This window comes from Caretta caretta, chromosome 24, assembly GCF_965140235.1.
Source record: "Caretta caretta isolate rCarCar2 chromosome 24, rCarCar1.hap1, whole genome shotgun sequence".
NCBI lineage: Eukaryota > Metazoa > Chordata > Testudines > Cheloniidae > Caretta > Caretta caretta.
The window spans coordinates 3,542,187-3,565,926 of record NC_134229.1 but is presented as its reverse complement, the minus strand read 5'-3'; the positions used below and the strand labels follow the sequence as shown (position 1 = coordinate 3,565,926).

The following is a 23,740-nucleotide window of genomic DNA, read 5'->3' as shown; positions in this document are numbered from 1 at the left end:
ATGAAAGTCAGTGGAACTCATGCATCTAGATCACTGCCACGCCCTTGAAAATTTCACTGTTAGGAGCCTAAATTTAGGTTCCTCTTTTCAAAAACGAGTACGGCTTTAGGGTACGGCTACACTGCAAATAAACCCCGTGGCAGCAACTCTCAGAGCTGGGGTTAGCACCGTAAGGCTAAAAATAGCAGAGCAGATGTTCCCACTCAACTCCGAGCCCTCCCGCTTCACCCAGTTTCCAAGCCCAGGCTCCAGCCATGATCTTATTTTTTAGCCCCGGAGCCTGAGCCCCGCAAGCTCAAGTCAATTGCCCCAGTCTCTCAGACTCAGCACCACAGGATTTTCACAGCGTAGATGTACCCTTAGTTATAATGGGTCTAACCCAACTCAAGAAGCCAGGAGATGTCCCAAGAGATGGCAAGAGTCAAGCAAACAAGAGGCTTGGAAGGGGAGCAGGTGATGACAGCCTCGGTCCATGGATACAGACACAGGAGACAAGCCAGCAGATGAGCAGAAATGAGACCCAGCCCAACGGCGGGAAGCTGAAACTGGAGTCAAGGCACAAACGTTAACCAGGGCAGGAATTAGCCATGGGAACAGCTTCCCCAGGGGATTTTCGGTTCTGAGAGAGACGCATGACACACACGGCAGTTCCCAGACGTCTCCTGGACAAAGCTAGCTGAATTAGGTTGAAGCGTCATATGAGTTTGTTGTATTACGTATGATTGGGGGATTGTGCAGAATGTCTCTGGGGGGCAGACAACGAAGGTAAACCCTGGGAAGTGTTATGAGTGTCAAAGAAATCTTTGAAACAGTGTGCCAGACCAGAGCGAACTTTGCGTTCAGTGGGTTTCCTAGGAAATCCCCAGCGGGAGGTGAACGCAGATGCACCCTCCCCTTCTCTGGCCATGCAAAAACCCAGCCTTGTGAAGCTATGCCCTGAGCAGAGACCTGTTGTCTATTAATCACCCGCTCCTGGAATCTCTAGACCAAAGAGCCCAGCTGGATAAAGACCAGGCTGATTTATTCATGGTGCCCAACGTGTTATGAACTTGTAACCGCAGGGAAACCCCGGGTGAGGTTTGAAGGACTGACCCCTTCCAGAGCCCTTGTTGGAGCTGGGGAAAATCTCTGCTAAGTTTATCAACATGAGGGTGGGTTCTTTTATTGGGTCTTCTCCGTAGAGCTTTCACCTTAAAAATAGACGTGCTTGCATAGGAAAAGGAGCGGGGCACCTTACCACGGAGAAAGCAAAGCGAGCTGGCTGAGCAGTCTGGCTCACTGGGAAGCTCCCCGTGCAGGCAGGGAGCTGCGCAGCCTGGAAATACCCCGGTCGGGGGGGGAACGCACGTCTCCGCCCCAGAGGGGTGGCGGCCAAGGAGCCGGGAGTCTAGAAGCGGGTGTCCTTGCTGGACGATGAGGGGGGAATACAGGAGACATAGGCACTGGTCCAGCCGGCGGTTATGGGCTTGCTGCAGAAAACACCAGGTGGGTTCTCTGGCCTGTGCGACGCAGGAGGTCAGACTAGATGATCACAACGGTCCCTTTGGGCCTTGATCTATGGAGGAGCCAGTCCAGGGCATCCTCTCCAGCAGCACTGGATCTGGGGACCAGCGAGAGCAGATCCAGCTGTCCCTGAAGAAGTTACCGCCATGAAAAGGGGAGGCTGCAGAGACCCGCAACTGCCTCTGAGCCCAGAGGGATAAAACTTGCTACCAAGAGCGGGAGCAAAGCCAGATGGGCTGGGTGTGGAAAACAATCCATCACTTTTGCAAGGTCTGTTTGTAAATAAAGCAGCCCGCTGGCATTTCCCTGCTGGTTTCCCATCTTCCCACCTCAGCACCTGCCCCCGTCCTGGCTGCCTTCCACTTACACCTACACCCACACACCCCCGGACACACACACTGGACATAACAGCATGCGTCATGGGGTAATAACGCAGAACCAATGTGGAGACGCACAGGAGGGCAGCATCTGCCACTTGTCCCAGCACACGACCTCAAGGGGCTGCCAGCTGGGATTGGTCTGGCTCCATCAGCATTTCAGGGTACTTGGGATGGGAGAGAAAAAGGCCCATAGGGTTGGATCTGATTATTCATGTGTTTTTCCCCCACAGTGTATTTATAAAAGTTAAAAATCTTTCCCCACCGGCATCCAGAATCGCAGCCCAACAGCACCAGAGTCCAGTGGATAAGGTTGATACATCTGCAGGGCACTGGACTAGGAATGACGAAAGCTGAGTTCCATTCCCAGCTCTGCCACGGACATGTGGGCAAGTCACTGCCTCACTCTGTGACTCAGTTTCCCCTCTCACCTTTTGTCTATCCAAAGTGCAAGCGCTTTGGGGCAGGGACTGTCTCACTACATGTCTGTGCAGCACCCGGCACAATGGGGCCCTCCTCTAGACTGGGGACTTTTAGACGATAACGTACAGTAAAAAATTATGACCAATAACCAAGAGGCCATGTCTGCTCTAGGGCACCTGTCCACTGGGTTCCCTCCACCCTCAAACCTGTATCAAAATTAGCTTAAGGGCTTGCAACTAGCAAAACAGGACATCACCGTTTCAGGATTCATAGATCTTAAACCACAAGGACTCACCTCCTGCATAGCCCAGGCCAGAGAAATCCACCCAAGTCCTGTACTGAGCCACGGAAGCCAGTCTGGCTCTGAAGACGTCAAGAGATGGAGAAGCCACCACCTCTCTTGGTAAATTCTTCCCTCTTCACAGAAAGAGCGCTGTAGGGGTGGCTTTGTGGCTGAACCATGGTTTATTCCTGCCTTTATTAACAGGGGCAAGAAGCCTCCACGCTGTAACTCTCCAGGATCCAGGTTTTACCCTAGGTGCTTACCATGCAGACATTTGAAAATGGGGATGGGTATGACAGGAGGGAAGGTGAGTTTTAAACTGCCCAAGCCCCTGGAGATGGGTTATGTTACATGGTGCTGCTGCACTTAGGCGGTATTTGTGATTCATGCCACGGGCGCCACCTTTAGAAGGTCTATAAATCTAAATCAAATAAACACAGTTAAATCGGGATGGTTTTAATAAGGGTGAGATGACACAATGCTTCGCACGCCTGCCACTGCCTTGAGTCCGGCCTCTCTGCTGGAGGAGCCAACCCAGAGATAGCACTAGTAGGAAACGGTAGCACAGACACAGCTCTATGGGACTGTTCACCTACAGACCTCACAAGGCTCTGCAACAATGGGGAAACTGAGGCACAGAAATCAGAAGGTCACACAAGGAGTTGAGCGGGAAATAGAACCCAGGAGTCCTGGAGCCCAGTCTAGAGCCTTCCCCACAGGGCCACCCTTTCACCCTATTGCTTAGCCACACCATGCAAAAGCAGGGCCCTCAATTAGAGATCTGTCATGTTTCATCCTCATCTGGAGAATGCCACGGGACCTTTCACAGCCCCTGAGTGACGCAGCCCGGTCGATCTCATTTTTAACTGAAGACCAGGTCTTAGCATCAATGAGAATCACACCCACTGCTTCTTGGGCAAGCCACCTCCCTGCTCTGTGCCTCAGTCTCCCCATCTTACAGATGGGGATAAGGATACTGTGCTCCTGTGGAAAGCGCTTTGAGATCTATAGACGTAAATGGCTAGATAAGAGCTAGAGGGTTATTTATTATCTTTAGCATCATTGACTATCAATGGCCTGGATCAGTCTGTCTGAGAGATCCTCTCTCTCTCTCCTCATGACATGCTGGAGATCAGCGGAGGCCCTGATGCTACATCCCTCTCGACAGGACAGAGAGGGGTGGCTAGCACAGGGATCCGTGGAAGGGCCCGCAGGTCTGCCCTGCCTGTTGACTTCCAGGGCACATAGCAGTGACCTGCTCTTTGAGGCGAGGCAGGGGGATCAACATAGGTCGGCGTGAGAGGGTGGGGAGCGGACAGTCCTCTCTATCTTAGGGTACATCTACCCTGTAATAAAACCCGAATGGCTACACTGCAATTTTATAGCCCCCCAGCCCGAGTCAGCGGACACGGGCCAGCCACAGGTGTAGATAAACCCTCTGGAACTTACATGGCCCCTCATGACCACAGCACTCGAGCCCGTCCACAATCTGCCCCATATTTATCCTCACAACAGCCTTGGGGGAAACCGGGGAAACTGAGCCACAGAGAAATCAAGCACCCGAAGTCACACAGGGAGTCAGAGAGAGCAGGGGATTGAATCTAGAGCTGCCTAGGACTTGGGCGATCTAACCACTGGGCAATCCTCTCTCTCGGCTAGAACTTGATTGCTAGCTGCTGTCTAGCAGAGGAGCCGAGATGACTGAGCAGCCTGGTTGTTTTTGTCATTTTAAATGCCAGACAGGGGCTGCGAGCCTTCACACAGGGAGGTGTGTGGGGCGGGGGAGACTGCTATTCCAAAGTGAAAAAAAGGTGAATAAATTCAGAGGACCAGAAGGGACCATTGTGATCATCTAGCGTGACTTTTTTGTTTGGTGTCTGTACAGCTCCTAGCGCCACAAGGTCCTGGCCAGTGACTGGGGTGCCTACGCACTACCCTAATGCACCTAATAAACAATAACATACCGCGCCCAGCACAGTGGGAACCTGGTCCCCGACTGGGGCTCCTAGGCGCTACCATAATACACCTAATAACTATTAATAATCACACCCACAATAGAGGCCAGAGAATCCTTCCCCCATGTCCCGTGATGTCTGTAGGAGCTGGCGCGCATCTCTGAGAGACGCCCAATCTCAATGTAAGGACTCCAAGCGACGGAGAATAAATGAGTAAATGTTCCAGCTTAGGAGCCGAACAATTCCCTCCTACACCCGTAAGACCTGGGGATTGGAGACAACGCCTGCTTGCATTCCAAACTATGTTTTTGGTTCCATACGGCTAGCTGGCTGGATACAATGGGACCGCTTTCCCCTGCTGTCCACCACATCACGGCCACCTCCACCCCCCGCCGGGCCTGTGCAGTGGGCGCCCCTCGGCTGGAGCAGGGGGGCAGCTGGCGGGGGGGGGGGGCAAGGCCTGGGCAGCAGAAACAGGATCTCACATGGACACTCGATCCTACGGGAGGCTAGGGGTGCTGCCAGCTCCACTAATCAGATGCCCGCGGATGGCAGGCCAAATTTCAGAGAGCACCCCTGTTAAAACCCACACACGTGGCCGCCACGCTGAGCTGCTCAGGGTGCCACGGCGCTGGCTAGAGAAGGGCTTAGGTTGCATAAGTACCCCAGCAGGGAGGGAGGTGGGGAAGGCTTACCAGACGGCTGTTCCACTTGGGCAGATAAACTCCAGCCCTTCCCAGGTAAAAGCACCAAGAAGTAGGTCACCAAGAAGCTTTTCTCACTGGCTGAGGAGAGCTGCGGCTATTCATAGCCCTGAACGCCAGCTCCACGTCCCCACCTCTCCTCAGCTGGGAAGCTGGAAAGAGGCCACCGACAAAATTTACTTAACTCTCCATTGTTTGCAGTTCTCTCTTAGAAGCTCAAACAACAGGAAAAAAAAAAAAACTTTCTTCTCCACCGCCCTGGGTCTCCTCCAGCCCTCACCCCCTCCCGATACAACCATCTGAGCTTAGAGCTTTGCAAGACTTCACAAACATTTTGCCTCCCAGTTCTGATCTGCCAGCCAGACCTCTCTCATTGTCAGAAAACCAGGCAGCAGCCCCCACTTGGTTTTACGGTGAAAGTGTTGTGGCACACACACACCCCGCCCCAACTTCATACACACACGTGGAATCAGAGGCCTCATGAGTTAGGTACAATCCCAGGGCTGCTGGCTCTCCTGATTTTGTTGCAACTTTCGCAATTTTTGGTGGAACAGAAGAAGAATTGCCAGATTAGAACAGATCCACCTAGCCAGTATCCTGTGTCTGACAGTGGCCAGCACCAGCTGCTTCAGAGGAAGGTGTAAGAACCCCATACCAGAAAAATGTGGGATCATCTGCCCCCCTCCTCCCCAGGATGGTCTATGACGATAACTCTTGATATTCATGTTATCCATATAAAGGTCGAATCCCTTTCTGGATCCTGCTAAATTCTTGGCCTCAATGACTTCCTGTGGCAGTGAGTTCCACTAGCTAATCAAACATTGAGTGAAAAAGTATTTCCTTTTGTCAGTGTTTAATTTCCACCTTGTTCCTGTGTTATGAGATGGGGAGAACAGACATTCCCGACCAGCCTTCGCTAGGCTTAGTTTTCGTTAGCTTATATACGCTTTGATCCCTTCCCATGTTTTCTTCTGAAAGCCACAGCTCCCAGAGGCATGTGATTACGAGACTCACTATTGCCAATGTCAAGTATTCAAAAATCTTGAGTTGGGTCCAAAAAGCGTGAGAGTTGTAATTTTTTTTAAACCAGATTTTTTTTTTAAATTATACACTTCGTGGGGTTTTTCCTTTGCCTGCTAGATTTTGAGCTTTTATGGCACATTCTGGACATATTTTCAAGCTTTTCTCTGCAACCACAAAAGCTAGACACTTGACTTTAAAAAATGAAAGCTGGGATTCTCATGCAGTCATGGGATTCCAAGCACAGGGGTGTCACCAAATTTTATGAGACATGGGAGAAGACTGTGAGAGTTCATGAAGTATGTTTCTAGCCCTCCCGATTCAAGGGAGGCAAAAACCAGAACCCCAAATTCATTATTCCCGCCCTAAAACTCATGATTTTAAGCCTCTCTCAGGATTTGGGGGGTGAGGGGGTAGTTCGAATTTTCTACCAGGTCCCTTTGGCCTTGTCTATATGAGAAAACTTGTATTGGTTTAACTAAAAATCTATTAAACCCATCTAGTTAAATCAGTGCAAATCCCCTAATGCAGATGCACCTGAACCCGCTTAAATCAGTAAATTACAGGCACGAGCTGATTCAAGCATGCGTTTGCCCCAGTTTAACTAAATCTATTTTAAAACTGATTGAATTACACTGGTGCAACGTTCCTCATAGAGACAAGAACTGGACTGGAAAACTGGCTTCTATTCCTGACAGCAGGAGTAGCACCCCTGCAAATCCCTGGGGAGCGATTCTCCAGCGCCTTGCACTTAGTGCATTCCTTTACACCAGTGCAAACTGCCTGTAAAAGGCAAGTTTCAGAGGAGCAGCCGTGTTAGTCTGTATTCGCAAAAAGAACAGGAGGACGTGTGGCACCTTAGAGACTAACCAATTTATTTGAGCATGAGCTTTCGTGAGCTACAGCTCACTTCATCGGATGCATTCACTGGAAAATACAGTGGGGAGATTTATATACATAGAGAACATGAAACAATGGGTGTTACCATACACACTGTAAGGAACTAAATCACAATGCTTTCACAGCCCCTCCGCCCTCCCTTTGCACGCGTGTTACGCCAGCACGGCAAGATTTTGCACAAGTGAATCACACTGTAAAATGGGCCTGGTTTGTACCCACGCCAGGGATTGAAACAGGCAGTTTTGGTTAAGAGACCCAGAGCAGCCCTGGGCTGGATTATTTGCTCCCTTGCTTCCCTATCTCAGTCCCCTAGCTAAACAGCTCCCCGCTCATTCTGGCAGCAAGAATCCCGCTTGGGCCCTCTCTGATTCACAAGCAGGAGCTCCAGAGAGAGACCCGTCACAACATGCCCTCCTGGCCCAGATCCCCAAGCTCCAAGGAGGAACAGCATGGCAATGGCCAGCGTGCGTAATCTAAATGCAGGGCAGACGTGGGGCATTTCCACGGGCAGGGGCAAAGAAGTCCCGTTTCCTAAACACCCCTGATAACTTCAGTTCCCAAATGCCCCACAGTCTGCAATGCAGAGCTCAACCCCACCCACACCAGCTCACTCCCAGCCCATCATCACAGCTTCCAGACCATTCATTGTGTCTGTTTCCACCCGCGGCCCCTCCTTGCAGATCAAAACCTTTGACAGTCAAAGCCGCCTCATTAGCCCCAGACAACCTGAGCGGGGAAGTGAGCAGCCCCGGGACACAGCCTGATCTTCACCCCAAGGACAGGGCAGAGGCTTGGAACGGGAAGGCCAGCTGCCCCCATCACATGTCACTTTAACCTCTGCATCCACCCCAGCCGGCGCCTGACCCAAGCACTAGCCAGCACAAAAATTCTGCTAATTTACATGAACGTGAAGCCGCGAAGTGAGACTGGGGAGAAGGCGCACGCAACCGGGCAGCCAGGACGCTGGGAACCTACTCCCAGTTGAGTCACAGCGTGTCCCTGGGCCAGGCGCTTTGCCTCGATTTCCCCCATCCTAACCGGTACCCATCTCTGCTCTACCTGACCCTCATTCCTCTAGCATCTGTACAACCCCCCCGTCTGATGTACTTATCCTCACAGCCCCCGCGAGCAGCAGGGCAGGGCTACTGTCCCCAGTGTACAAATGGGAAACTGAGGCGCAGAGAAACTAAGCCCAGGGTCGCGCAGGAAGTCTGTGGCAAGGGATGGATTTGAACCCAGGCCTGCCAAGAGCTAGGCCCATCAGGCTTGGCGAAGCTAAGCCATTAATGTTTGAGAGGTGCGGCTGGCTTCCCGAAGGGAAGGTTTTACGCTCTTTAGCGGCTCACATTCTGAAGCAAACGTGCATGGGGGTGGGGGGGATTTTTGTTTCTTTACAAACTACCATTAGTAAATATTTATATTTCAGTAGCACATAGCAGTCCCAGCCAAGATTGGGCTTCACTGTGCCAGGCGCTGTACAAACCTAGCAAGTGACAGTCCCTGCCCCAAATTCACTTCACACAACAAACCGAGCCTGGTCAACCCACCAGCCCTCTAATCCCAGAATCTCCAAATCCAAGTAACTCGCCAGGCTCCTGGCGTCAGGTCAGAATTATCCTCATCTCCCCAACCAGGAGGCAGAATCACGGAGAGGGGAAGTGACTTGCCATCCAGCAGCCGAGCCAGGGCTCAGGTGAGTCCTGCTCCCCCAAAGACGGGAAGAGAACCCAGCAGGGCCAACTCCTGCTCCTTCCTCTAACCCCCAGACCCCACTGCCTCCGTCCCACCCACTGAGACCCCGTCACATCTGGCGGAGCTGGCGACGGCTGCTCAGCCGCTTGCACCAAGGCTGTGCGGAGTTTTACGGCTGGAATGTTACACTGCCGTAATTACAGCTCCCACACCCCAGGACTCGTCCACCAACGTGCTCGGGCGGCGGGGAGAGCAGAGGGAGAGACTGCACCTATGGGGCAACGCAGAACATACTTTCGAAGGAGCCCAGAGCGCAAGAGGCTGGATCCTGTTTGCAGTTTAGGCTAGTGCAAACCCAGAGCCGCATCCGTGGATTCGCTCTGGGTTTACACCTGTGTGACTGCAAACAGAATCTGGCCAGATGTCTGCAGCCGTGCAAAGAGAGTGCAGCATGCTACCAGATCACCAGAGGGATACGCTCCCTTTGCACGGCTGCAGACGACCACACAAAGGGCCGGACAATGATGAGTCAGGCCCCCTGTTGGACCCTGCCATACTGGACAGGGGTCCACCTCTCGCATGGAGCCCTTTGCAGGGTCAGGCCCTAAATAAGCAGCGCATCAGCCTGCAGGATCCCCAGGCAACCAGGTCTAGACACCAAAGCAGCATCTTTGCTCTCCTCCCGCCCCAGCGATTCACGCAGCCCATGTGCCTTTGGCAACCGATTCACCTTCACAACTCCCTCCCCGCTGTCTTGTCTGCTCTGCTTCTCCACAGGATGAGCCTTACAGTCAAGCTCAAAGACCCCACAGAAGATCGGAGACCCATGGCGCTGCACGCACACAGTGAGAGACACTAACAGCCCCAAAGAGCTTACTTTCCAAAGAGACAAGCCTGGCAAAGGGAAACCGAGGCACAGAGAGGGGGCAGTGACTTGCCCAAGGTCACCCGGCAGGGCAGTGGCAGAGTTAAGAACAGAACCCAGATCTCCTGACTCCCAGTCCAGCGCCCTACCCTCTAGACCATGCAGCCACTCACAGAAAGCTCATCATTTCTCCGCTCTAATGCGCCACATATCTCCTCCCCACCCCAGAAGGTGCACTTCAGCGCACTTGGTGGGACCCTCGCTAAGGCGTGGTCATCCCAGATGAAGGTGTCACATCCAATGAAGTGAGCTGTAGCTCACGAAAGCTCATGCTCAAATAAATTTGTTAGTCTCTGAGGTGCGACAAGTCCTCCTTTTCTTTCTGCGGATACAGACTAACATGGCTGCTCCTCTGAAACCATCAGCTTTGAGACTCCACGGCTCCCTGCCTTTGCAGGTTCTTCACCTCCCCACGGCAGGTAACCCAAACTCTGCGTTTGATTTAACAAGCATTCAGGGGCGCTGGGACAATGGGCCTCACTGGGGTGCTGAGAGCCATTGAACCAAAGTGTAAACCCTGCATAGGATGGAAACCACTTCAAGCCAGGAGGTGTGGCAGCCCCCTTCGTTCCAGCACCGCTGCAAGCCTTGGTCATCTCTCCTCTGCATGAACGTTTACCAAAGCTAAGGCTTAACCCGGTACTTTTGGACACGGATATATGTGCAATTAGGCTTCACCTACAGATCATTTGCAATGCCACAAGCACGAAGCTCTTCCAGGCCGTGCAGCATCCCTAGCGCTCCCGTGGAAAGCACGTTCCATCCCATGCAAGTAGGTTTAATATAAGAATCACTGAGTGACGTTCTCCAGCCTGTGTAACGCGTGAGGTCAGGCCAGATGATCAGACACATCCCTTCCAGCCTCGAAATCCATGGACTAAAGTTAAGTAGAGTTTTGCTTGAAGGCCTCTGAGATCACTTTAACCCTCGATTACTAGTCCGCAGCACCACAAACTAAACACCCCAGGCACCCAGGCTCCCCTGAGCCTCCCAGCCAGGAAAGGAGCCATCTCCTCATCGAAATTAAGTCATCTGTTCATTAAGTCCGGGGATTCAGAGAAGAGAGCAGCAGTAACTCCAGGGGAGTCATGCTGGTGTTAAGCGAGATCAGGATCAGACTCCGTCTGCCTCCGAGCCCAGATCAGTCCCAACACAATCCAGAACTGCTGTGATTAAGCAACAGCCAACCCCAGGGGCCCTGTGAAGCGATTTTTTTTTTTTTAAACCTCTTCTTCAGTTATTACTTCAAGGCCTGAAGGGGAAATCGACTCACACGCCCTTTCATGATGAGAAAAGCTTCCCAACCCTGACAGAGACCTGGGGCAGGATTCTGGTCTCACACCTGGGGTAAATCGGGAGTAACTCCTTAGTAGTTAACTTTGGTGCACCGGAGTGAGACTGGTGCAAGCAGGATCAGAATCCAGGCCCTCGCTCTCACAGATCCAGGTGAGCAAAGCTGGCAGAGGGAAGCATGACAGGAAGATCCCAGTGAATCTGACTGGGAGCATCGAACATTTACACTTCTCCCCACCCCCAATCAAAACTTATTTTTGCTACTCCCTCAAAAAAAGGGACTATCACCCCGGGTGAAAAAGCTACAAAGTGCAGAAAGTTCCCTGGCCTGCCCCAAATCAAAGTGATATTAGCCCAGTTGCCAGGCCAGGTTGCCATCTTTCATTTGCACAAACGTGCAAGGATACATGAAGTGACTAGGGTTTTCTGAATTTGCACCAGTGCTGACAAATTCCCCCTCTGCATCACAGGGGCATTCAAGTCTTGTCTAGACTGGGGATTTTTTGCACTGATGTAGTTACACCCACGCAAATCCTTAGTGTAGACACACTAGTACTAGTGTAAAAAAAAAAGGCAATTTGCATCAGTGATGGCTTTCACCTGGATGGAGGCACACCTCTGTTTACACCAGCGCAGACCACTGTTTGCACTGAGGTTTGCACTAGTGTAGCTATAATCATGCACAGAGGAGCCCTACACCATGGATAACCCATGCAGAAAAGCTGGGTGGGTTTCAGTATATGGGGAGGAGGGCCTTATACACCTCCTTGTTTTTCCACCTGGCAGGCACTTAAATTCACACCATGAATTTCACATTTCATTTTTCCAGGAGCAAATTATTCTTAAACCAAAGGCAAAAAAGAAAGGGAAAGGGGAAAAAAAAAAAAAAGGCTTGTAGGAATACTCAGACCACGTCCCCCCTCCTCTCCTGATCCCGTGTCCCCACTTTGATCCCAGACCCTCCAGTCTCACCTACAGTGCATGTGGGATCTATTCCACCCTACGGGGAAGTGGGGGACAGCAGAAGGGTGGGTCTGATCATTCAAAAGGGACCCAGAAGCCTGCAGACAACCCCTCTCTTGAAAATGCTCCATCTCCACAGGCCAGGGAGCGAGGAAACGAGCCAGGTACAATGACCCCCCTCCCAGTACAATAAAAATAAACACCCCCCCCCCAACACACACACAACAGAAGAGGTGGGAAATGAAACGCAGGCTGCGATTTATCTCATCAGGATCCCCCCCTTAAAAAAAAAAAATCTTTCCCTCTCCATCCACCAGCTCTTCCCCATCGCATGCATTCCCCACCTGGCCACAACCCCAGGAAAGGGCCTGGCTTGGGAGGCCTTTTTGTGTGTGTGTGTGTGTGTGGGGGAGCAACAATTAAAATCATGCACATTACAAAAGCCTATAAACAATCCACTTCTCCCCCCTCCCCACAACACCCTCCCCCTTCGGTGTTAATGAAGAATCTCCTCTTGTAAACCCCCCAATTCCCAAGCCTTCCCCTCCTGCCTGGGACTCACCCCAACAATGGGCGAGCAGGAGCCTGCTCTGCGCCTTTGCCGGCTCGGTCGCTGCGCGCCGGGTGGGTGGATGCAAACTTTGATCCGGCGTGAAGCGGGCTTCACGCCGTGTTTTTCAGAGGGCGACTTCACTCACCATTGCGGCGCCCGGCCGGCCAGTCCGGGTTCCCCTTAACAACCGGGGCGCAGCTTCTCTTCTGTAGCTTCTTGTGCCTTTTGTTAGATTCCAACCCCCCACCACACACACACACACGCCCCCCCCCCCCCACCACACACACACAACCGCAATTTAATGGTGGGCTTTGCCTTCCTCCCCCCACACACACTTTCTTCTTCTTCGCAACGACAGTTAAAAATTAAAAAAAAAAGGGCAAAACGCGTCGCTTCCAAAAAAATCCCCCCCCCTTCCGAAATCCACGGGAAATGCCCTTCGTTTACCAGGCTGCGGCTTGCCTCGCTTTGCGCCGACTGCGAAAGGTAACCAAAAAAAACAACAAAAAAATCCCGGTGCAAAGAAAGCGCCTGGAAATTGCGGATCCCGGCTGCCAGCCTGCGAGTGTGTGAACGCAAAGTCCTCCCTGAGCCCCCCCCCCCGGCTGTTCTAGGAACCGGTTCCCTCCCCCTCCAGCTCTCCCATTGTCTCAGAGATGAAGTTCCCAGAGCCCCCCCCCCACCTCGCCCGCATCTTGTTTAGTGTGTTGGTGTTAAAGGGAAAGAGCCGGCGACGGGGGAGGAACGGGCACTGTCTGGCAGTTTTCTTCATTTAAGATTCCTGCCAGAGGAAGGAGCCATCCAGCCCTCCCACATTTTAGCTGGGGCGGGGGGGGGGGGGGAATGAAATGGTTGCGCGCGACTTTCCTGTGATTTTCGCGCAAGCCGGGGGGGAGCGAGATGGGGATTCCTAACCTGGCGCAGGCCCTGGGCCCTGGTGTATCTGGCCTGCTGCTTGGTTCAGTCCCTTGGGGCTTGGAGGCGAAGGGAGAAGATGGGGGTAAAGCCGCAGAGAGAGAGAGAGAGAGAGACCCCCACACACACACACAGGATGAACATAAGGACCGGTCGCAGAAAATAAGGGCCCCGATCCTGCAAATATTTCGTCTGGCTGGGTGACTTGGGCGCACCACTCACGGCTTCGGTCCTGCAAACGGAGCCATGGTGACCGACCCCGTGGGGTGGTGCTGGGCTAGTTTGCAGATTCGGGGCTCGCTGGATTCATCAGGGGCTTCGGCTGGACCATTCATTTCCGTTTGGCAGGGTCAAGGCCAATCCTGCAAACCCTTCCCCCCCACAGGGAGCAGCCTTGGCCCAAGCAACTAGTTCCATTAGTCCGGGCTCGGGTGCACCCGTCCCCGAACTTTGGGTCATCCTTTGCAGCAGGGAGTGAGGGCCAAAGTGGGGGTAGACGCCCCCAGATCAGAGGGGTTGCATTCCACAGCCGCTGTGCGCTGGTGTAAATGAGTAGGCAAAAAACCAGGGCAGCTGTGAATCCCATGCTGACCTAAGAGCCAGATTTACACACGGTGCTTAGCACCCTGCAACTCCCCTAGTTCTCAATGGGGTCAAATGGCCACTGGCATGGCACTGGGATGGCAAATGGGGGATTCTCTGTAGTTCTCAATGGGGGGGAAGTGGCCATTGTTCTCCATCAGGGGATTATCCATAGTTCTCAGTGGGGGCAATGGCCATTGATATCAATGGGGGGATTCTCCATAGTTCTCAGTGGGGGGCAATGGCCCTTGTTCTCAATGTGGGGATTCTCCATTGTTCTCAATGGGGTTTTTTTTAGGGTTTTTTTTTTCATTTTCATTGGAACTGCCCACAGAAAGGTGTGGCTGGTTGGTTGGTTGTTTTTTGGTTTTTTTTTGTTTTTTTTGGGGGGGAGGGTATTGTAAACATGAAAGCTGAACATTTTACAGTTCTCTAAAACAAACCAATTTTTTAACCGAAAACCTGAATTTCTGACCAATGGCATCTGGCCAGACAGGCCCCCCGGTCTCAGTGGGGGTCTGTTGGTGCCACTGTGCTACTTACCGCAATAATAAACCAGTCAGTTATGTTACACCCGCTTCCTCCCGACACCCTCCACTGGGTAAGTGCACAGGAAAGCCGGAGGGATTACGCTTGTTCTCTTTCTCACGCCTTCCTCATGGCTCCTCTTGTGCAGGCTGCACTGCCCGCAGCGAGTGCCAAGTGGGCACAAACACCCCCGCATCAGAGGGGTCGCCTTCCACAGCCACTTCACACCCATATAAATGACTGGGCAAAAGCTCCAGCAGTGTGGCCGTTGATAACATTTAGCGCATGTCATCGGTAGCTCTCACAGCACTGTACAAAGGAGGGCTGTAGCGTTCTCTCCACTTTACAAGTGGGGAAACTGAGGCACGGAGGGAGGTGAAGTGACTTGCCCAAGGTCTCCAGTTAGCCAATGGCAGTGCCGGGAAGAAAACCCAGCTCTCCTGAGCCGTGCCCTAACCACTAGGCCCCATCACCTCTTTATGCTTTTGTTGTTGTTGTTACTGAGGCTCCCATGTTCACGCCCAGCCAAAAGGCGATGTGTGGGGTTGTTACATTCGGAAGATTCCCCCCCCCCTTCACACATGTTCCATTATTTTTATAGAGACAAAAATTATGCTTAGTCTGAGACCCTCAAACCACCTCAAACTGCACAGGCCGTCGGATGAAAACCGATTGTGATCCGTACTCGGCTGAATGTAAAGCCATTGCTAGAAGCTCCAAGTTCCTATTACTTATCCCCTGAATGATACATACGCTCTCCTCCCTCACCACTCCCCGCGGGCACCCGAACTGACAAACTGCAGCGAGTCCTAAGGAGATTAGCAGAAATGATGAAAGGTTGGAGAAATGAGCGCTCCAAGGAGGTGACACAGGAGATCTAGAACGGCGGGGGTGGGAGGGGGGGAAGACACATTTGCTGTCGATAAACTCATAACAAAATCTTAGGTGGTGGCTGTCCCTTACAGTTATTTACTTGAGAGGACAGCTGGGGGGAATTAGGTTGCATCTCAAGGAAACTTTTATTTTAGTCATGAAAAAAACCACGGCAACAGTGCAAAGGAATTTCGGAATAAATTCTCTGGGCTGATGGTAGGCACCAGCCTCCACCCCAGTGGGATGCGGAAGGACATCAGTACATAGCTTGAGGGGAGCTGATAATTACGCCAGACCCAGACCCTACCCTCTCCCTGCAGGGGGCGCTGTGATGCGCAGGATGTGAGCATTGGCTGCGGAGGGGAGCGACACCAGTCCTGGTCTCTTCCAGCAGGGGCCGCTGTGGGAGCAAGGCAGGAGCCCAAGCTGTGGAGGGGGGGAGCTCCCAGATACTCCAGTTCCAGCCTCTCCCAGCAGGGGGTGCTGTGGGAAGCAGGGTAGTAGTGCGGGCTGGGAGGGGAGCTCCCAGACACTCCAGATCCAGTCCCTCCCGGCCGGCTGTTGCCCTCAGCTTTTCCATCCTTGCTCACCTGCTGCCGTTATGGGCCCTGCTAATGCACTTTAGACATGGAGTTAATAGATTGAGGCCAGCGTCGCAGGACTGAGACAGACAGATGTGTAGGTAACAAAGATGAACAGAGGGGAGTGTAAGATAGATAGATAGATAGACAGAGGGGGTGTATGGGGATAGATAGATAGATAGATAGATAGATTAGATAATGCATTAGAGCATCTGGATGGACAGAAGATATATGTAATATACATGTGTATATGTCTATAGGCATAGGGAGAAAGCTGGCAAAATTACAGGCCCTAGCTAGGCAGGGGACCGTCATAGGGAAGATGGGGGTATGGGTTAGAGGGCTAGATAGGGGTGTTTAGGTGACTGATAGGCCCACAGACGCAGCGGCGTGCTAGGCTCTGGATAGGTGGATACACACGGTGCCTGGGTGTTCTCGCATATACCCTACAGAGGTCCCCCTACTCCTCCCATCTCTCTCTCCCCAGCTGGATATTAAAGGAGGTGGGAGCGGGGAGATCACAGGAATCAGCTGTGGGAAAAGCCCATTAAATCATCCTGCTCTGGCCACATGTCCCTGCCCTGTACCAGCCACCGCTCCAGCCCAGCCCGTGGGGCCAGCTTCCCCATCCCCGGCATACTGGTTGCCCACCATGCCACACTAGGACGCATTTGTCAGCCCGTCGAAAGACATTTGGGACCCTGGTACATCGCGTTCGTGGGGCCCCACCCCCTCACATTTCACTTTAGTTACACAGACGTTACCGACGTTTGGGGGGCCCTGGGCTCGGAGCCTGGGTACAATTGTCCCCCCCTTCCCCCCCCTCAGTCCTGCACACAGGGCCCGGAGGTGGCTGGCTTTGTTCCCTGCAGCTGCCCCCCCAGCAGCCAGGCGCTTCAGAGCAGGGGACCAGCAGCATTGGGTCCCAGGGAGGGGCTGCCTAGAAGAACCCCCTGATCCCGCTTGGAGGATCAATGGGGAGACTAGGCAGCACAAAGCCCCTGTCCAGCCCCTCACCCCATCCATCCATCAGCCTCAATCACAAGCTACAACCTCCACCTTCCAGGCCACTTTTATTCAATGGGACAGGCCCGAGGGGGGGCGGAGCTCGTCTTCCCCCACCCCCACCGACCAATCCCCAAGTGAGCCTGGCTCGGCCTCACGCCATTGGTGGGTTTTAAATGGATTGGTTTCTCTTAAAGGGGAGGAGGAGGAGATGTGGAGGGGAGGGATGGGGAAGGGGAAGGCGTGAGAAGGGGGAGAAAAGAAGGAGGGAGGGAGGAGGAAGCTCATGAAGGGTGGGGACAGGGGAGGGCGAGGCAGACAGAAGGGACGGACAGATGGGGAGTGGGTGGAAGGGGCGGATTGTGCAGCAGCCCAGCCCCCCTTATAAATGGAGCACGGGGCGGGGGCTTCTCAGCCTGGGCACAGAGTCCGGGCGGATGGGGCTGGGCTTGCAGAACAAATGAGGAGATGCCACAGGCTTCCCCCCTCCTCCCCAGGTGCCTCCTGTCCAACCCCGTCCATATCCATTGCCCTGTGTCATTTGTTTCAGACAGTCCTTGATACAAAGAGTGCACAGTGTAACAGACAAGGCAGGATCACTATCCCCAGCTGGGGGAAACTGAGGCACAGAGAGACAGCGAGCTGGGAGCAGAGTCACAAGAAAGCTCAGTGTGTTGGGTGGGCATAGCGCCTTGGAGGATTGGGCCCTGGCTACCCAACGGCCCTTTGGAGATTGTCTGGGGAGCCGGACGTGGCTTCCCACAACCAGCTGCCCTGTCCCATCCGCTCACTCGGGAGGCAGAGGTGATTAATGGGCCTGTCAGGAGAACTTCCAGCCAGCTGGGATCCTCAGCAGCAGCTCCGCCATCTGGGAAGGGCTCGTTGTTCCGCCCCGTGATTTTAGACAGATCCCCTCACGTCTCCCAGCAGCACGGACCCCCCAGAGTCGGGGAGTGCTCCTGCGGGCAGCTGGGCCCAACTCCATCCCCAGGGCATGGGCTCAGCCCCTTCTCCTGAGCAGGGGCAAGGAGCAGGCCGCTGTGCAGGGACACAGGGAGACTTATATGTCCTGTTCCTTCATCTCCCAGGGATGGAGCGCCAAGGATGAGCTCCTGCCTTCGCTTGTTCCTGGGCCCTTGGGCTGGGTGCTGTCAGGGCCACCCTGCTAGTTTCCCCTCAAACTGGTGTGTTGACCCTGACGTCTCCAGCTTTTCTCCTTCCCCCTACCGCTTCATCTCCTCTATACATGCAGGGAAACGAGGCACAGAGCGGGGACGAGAGGTCACACAGGGAACTTGCTGCAGAGTAGGGGAAAGAACCCAGGATCCTGCTCACAGTCCCCTGACAGAACCCTTCCCTCAGACAGCCAAGGCTGGAGCCCATGAATCCTGCTCTAAACCACTAGACCTCACAACTTCCCAGAGCTGGGAGCAGAACCCAGGAATCCCCCCACTCCCTGTTCCAACCCCACGCCCCTCGCAGAGCTGCAAATCTTTCCTCCATTCACAGCTCCTCTCTCTTCTCCAATCAGTCATTAAAAAAACCCCACATTGATTTTCAAAAATGACTTGGGGTAGGGGGGAGGAAAACGTGAAACTTACAAAGGTCTCAGGGACACATGCTGAAAAACACTATGGAGAAACGACATCCAAAAATTGACAGTTTGGGGGGAGAAAATGTTTGATTTTGAGCAAAGGCCCTTTTAAAAAAGACAGCATACTACTAATGCTGCAGCAGAGCCTCGGAGTTACGGACACCTTAGAGCGGAGGCTGGTCTGAACTCTGAAATGGTCCAAACTCTGAACAAAACGGTCTGGTGGTTTTTTATTTTTTCCAAACATTTACAACCGAACAGTGACTGAATACAGCTTTGAAACTTTCCTGTGCAGAAGAAAAGTGCTCCTTTTAATCACCTTAATTTAAATGAAACAAGCACAGAAACCGTTTCCTCACCTTGTCAAATCTTTTTTTTTTTAACTCTCCCTTTTTAAAATAAGTAGTTTACCACAGCACTGTGTAGTATTTGCTTTCTTTTTGTCTCTGCTGCTGCCTGATTGCATCCTTCCGGTTCCAAATGAGGGGCGTGGTTGCCTGGTCAGTTCGTAGTTCTGAGGTTCTACGATACTTTCCGTCAATCAGTTTCTACCGGCTCCAGTGAGTGGTCATCTCACATCACCACCTTGAATTCAGCCCAAGTGGCTAACAAGCCCTGCCTCTTCGGTAGTTCTTTCCACCCATACAGCTCAACGCGCTTTGCCGAGGAGCTTGGGTGTCATTATCCCCATTTTACAGATGGGGAAACTGAGGCACGAAGCAGTGACGTGCCTTGTCCCAGGTGATTCAGCAGGCTGGGACTAGAACCTAGATCGCCTGAGCCCTCGGTCTACCCACTAGGCCATACTGCTTCCCAAAAGAGATGTGGTGGCCTTTGCCACATGAAACAGCTGGCGGCTCCCAGCCCGGCTCCTGTGTCTGAGCAGAGAGGGGGCAAGTCTTGGCTGAGGCCCAGATCCTCACAGGTATTTAGGCCCATGGAAATTAGGGGCCTAAGGAACTTTGAGGGTCCGAGTTACTAATGGGGGGGGGGCCGTCTCTCCAGGGCCAGGTGGGAGCAGGGTCAGAGGCCCGGGCTGCTGCCCTGGTTTTGCGGATGGAGACTGGATTCCAGCCGCCAGCCTGGCCCCATCCGGCCCCGGCCCCATCAAACTCTCCCGCCGGCTCCCCCCAGGGCAGCAGAGATCAGTGGGGCCAGCGGGGTGGGAATCCCTCTCGGAAGAGCGAGCTCAGTCCCAGGGTTGCAGCTCAGGTTAGAAACAGCAGCAATGGCCGAGCCCTGCCCAGCTTTGCAGAGCCAGAGTGCTGGCGACCGGTTCCCCCTTGTGGCCGAGAAGGAGAATTGTTATTAGGGCAGATGCACCGGCGTGGGAGTTTATCCAGGCTGGCCAGAATCTGTCACTTCAGCCTGTCTCGGTGGGAGCAGCCCGTTAGCACGGCTGCCCGGTTTCCCAGAAGGCTCCTGATAGCGGAAGGATGCAGGAGATCTGGATTCAGTTCCTCGCTCTGTGACAGACTCCCCCTGGGAATCATTTAACGTCCCTTTGCTTCTCTTCCCAGCCATGGGATCGTGGAAGCCCCTTCGTCTATTTAGAGAGTAAGCTTGCTGGCGCAGGGACCGTGTCTTATCATATGTCTGTGCAGCACCCAGTGCAAAGGGGCCCTGATCTGTACTGAGGGATCTGGGCTCTGCCATGCTAGAAATAATCATAATTTAAATTGGTGGATCCCTGAAGGAGCTTTCGGTGGTCAAAGGGCAGTCAGGCTCCGACTGGAATCGGAAACAGAGGGTCTGAGCCAGGAATTGAACTAGGAACTCCCCCCACCCAGTACTGAAATTCAAAGGGATCGGGAATAGAATTTTTTGACAAACTGTTTTTTGCCTTGCCCCCCCCAGAAATGTCGATTCAGCCACACCAAACTCTTTGCAAAACAGGGTCTGTTTTGATGAATCTCCTGCCTGGAAGTTTTTTGGGGAAAAAAGTTTAGAAATTGTTGAAAGGTCCCGTTTTGTCGTTTGGGGAATGAAAAGCTTTGGCTTTTCGAGTCAAAATGACTTTTTGTTTTGAAATTTTAGTAAATTTAGACTTAAAAAAAAAAGTCAACACTGAAATGAGACGTTTTGAAATGATCCAAATGAGACGTTTCAATTGCCCAGACGGGAACAATGTTTGGTTGGCAGTTTGCGGAAATCTGAAGATTCGACTTTTTTTGTCCCAATTTGGGATGGGGAAAAATTCTGAAATCTCAAACCTTTTTCATGGTCTGGGACACTCTTTCCTGCCCAGCCCAGGGCATCGGGCACCTTCAGCAGAGAAGAGCTAAGTCCCATGTGCTTCGATCTCCAAGCTATGGATCCTCTAGTCTGACCCCGAGGGTTCCTGCCATGGAGGATTAATTCTTCCCTACTGTGTGCGTGATGCTATAGAGCCCCGTAGCTCGTGGCTGAACTAACGTATTGCTATTTAGACCAGGGGTCTCCACTTGGGGCAGGGGGCAGGTTTCCGGGGGTCCTGATCACCCCGCTTAGCTGTGCGGCGTTTGTAAAGAAAGAAGGGATTGGGGGGTTATTTTGCAGACCATGCCCTCTGCCCCCGTGACCTCACATGCATGGTGGACAGAAGGGGTGCCATTAAAAGAGATGCTTGGACTAAGCTCCGGCTTACATGGGATGGGGTCACGACATTTAGGCTCAATGTAGAGTCTCTATCACATTCCTTGGGGAGCTGATCCAATGGTTAATTACCCTCCCTGAAGCGGTACGCCTTGGGGGTCCTTTTCACCTTGTGCTCCCCATGACGGCTCCTAACCATCTGTTGGTTGTAATCTTGTTGTAAGTTCCTTGAGGCAGAGCCCATCTCTATATTTGTACAGCACCTAGCGCTGTGTATATAAGTCATCAGTGGGGCAAGGCCAGGGGGCTCGGAACTCCTGGGTTCTTTCCCCGGCTCTGCCGCTGCCCTGCTGTGTGATCCTGGGCAAGTCTCTGTGCAGCTGTCAAAATGACGGTAGGCTGAGCGACCCTCGGAAAATGCTTTGACCTCGAGGGCTGAGAGAGATGGTGAACGGTGTCCTATTTGTCCTATCTCGGGGACTCTCCTTCTGCCCCTCCACCCCCACGAACAGGATACAGTTCTGCGGGGACCTAAAATCCTATTTTCGACATCTCCGACTCAAGGAATATTTCCAACACACCTCTGAACAATATACTAACCCACAGAGAGCTTCCTACCAAGACTACAAAAAGAAGGATTCTAGGTGGACTCCTGAAGGTCGAAACAACAGACTGGACTTCTACATAGAGTGCTTCCGCCGATGTGCACGGGCTGAAATTGTGGAAAAGCAGCATCACTTGCCCCATAACCTCAGCCGTGCAGAACACAATGCCATCCACAGCCTCAGAAACAACTCCGACATCATAATCAAAAAGGCTGACAAAGGAGGTGCCGTTGTCATCATGAATAGGTCGGAATATGAACAAGAGGCTGCTCGGCAGCTCTCCAACACCACTTTCTACAAGCCATTGCCCTCTGATCCCACTGAGGGTTACCAAAAGAAACTACAGCATTTGCTCAAGAAACTCCCTGAAAAAGCAAAAGATCAAATCCGCACAGACACACCCCTGGAACCCCGACCTGGGGTATTCTATCTACTCCCCAAGATCCATAAACCTGGAAATCCTGGATGCCCCATCATCTCAGGCATTGGCACCCTGACAGCAGGATTGTCTGGCTATGTAGACTCCCTCCTCAGGCCCTACGCTACCAGCACTCCCAGCTACCTTCGAGACACCACTGACTTCCTGAGGAAACTTCAATCCATCGGTGATCTTCCTGAAAACACCATCCTGGCAACTATGGATGTAGAAGCCCTCTACACCAACATTCCACACAAAGATGGACTACAAGCCGTCAAGAACACTATCCCCGATAATGTCACGGCTAACCTGGTGGCTGAACTTTGTGACTTTGTCCTTACCCATAACTATTTCACATTTGGGGACAATGTATACCTTCAGATCAGCGGCACTGCTATGGGTACCCGCATGGCCCCACAGTATGCCAACATTTTTATGGCTGACTTAGAACAACGCTTCCTCAGCTCTCATCCCCTAACGCCCCTACTCTACTTGCACTACATTGATGACATCTTCATCATCTGGACCCATGGAAAAGAAGCCCTTGAGGAATTCCACCATGATTTCAACAATTTCCATCCCACCATCAACCTCAGCCTGGACCAGTCCACACAAGAGATCCACTTCCTGGACACTACAGTGCTAATAAGCGATGGTCACATAAACACCACCCTATACCGGAAACCTACTGACCGCTATTCCTACCTACATGCCTCCAGCTTTCACCCAGACCACACCACACGATCCATTGTCTACAGCCAAGCTCTACAATACAACTGCATTTGCTCCAACACCTCAGACAGAGACAACACCTACAAGATCTCTATCAAGCATTCTTACAACTACAATACCCACCTGGGGAAGTGAAGAAACAGATTGACAGAGCCAGAAGAGTTCCCAGAAGTCACCTACTACAGGACAGGCCCAACAAAGAAAATAACAGAACGCCTCTAGCCATCACCTTCAGCTCCCAACTAAAACCTCTCCAACGCATCATCAAGGATCTACAACCTACCCTGAGGGGCGACCCATCACTCTCACAGATCTTGGGAGACAGGCCAGTCCTTGCTTACAGACAGCCCCCCAACCTGAAGCAAATACTCACCAGCAACCACACACCACACAACAGAACCACTAACCCAGGAACCTATCCTTGCTACAAAGCCCGTTGCCAACTGTGCCCACATATCTATTCAGGGGACACCATCACAGGGCCTAATCACATCAGCCACACCATCAGAGGCTCGTTCACCTGCACATCCACCAATGTGATATATGCCATCATGTGCCAGCAATGCCCCTCTGCCATGTACATTGGTCAAACTGGACAGTCTCTACGTAAAAGAATAAATGGACACAAATCAGACGTCAAGAATTATAACATTCGAAAACCAGTCAGAGAACACTTCAGTCTCTCTGGTCACTCGATTACAGACCTAAAAGTTGCAATTCTTCAACAAAAAAACTTCAGAAA

At 52.5% G+C, this 23,740-nt stretch overlaps 1 protein-coding gene across 5 annotated transcripts in view; it reads right to left on the bottom strand.

The window, feature by feature from the left end:
• The window catches only part of VANGL2 (VANGL planar cell polarity protein 2), a 45,210-nt gene extending 32,004 nt beyond the window's left edge, over positions 1–13,206 (bottom strand). For 2 of the 5 annotated variants that reach the window (XM_048828447.2, XM_048828448.2), the window contains exon 1: positions 13,039–13,206. The gene's annotated coding sequence lies outside the window, so the exon portion shown is untranslated. The other 3 variants (XM_048828449.2, XM_048828450.2, XM_048828451.2) reach the window with 3 other exon arrangements.
• Positions 13,207–23,740: the final 10,534 nt, after the last annotated feature.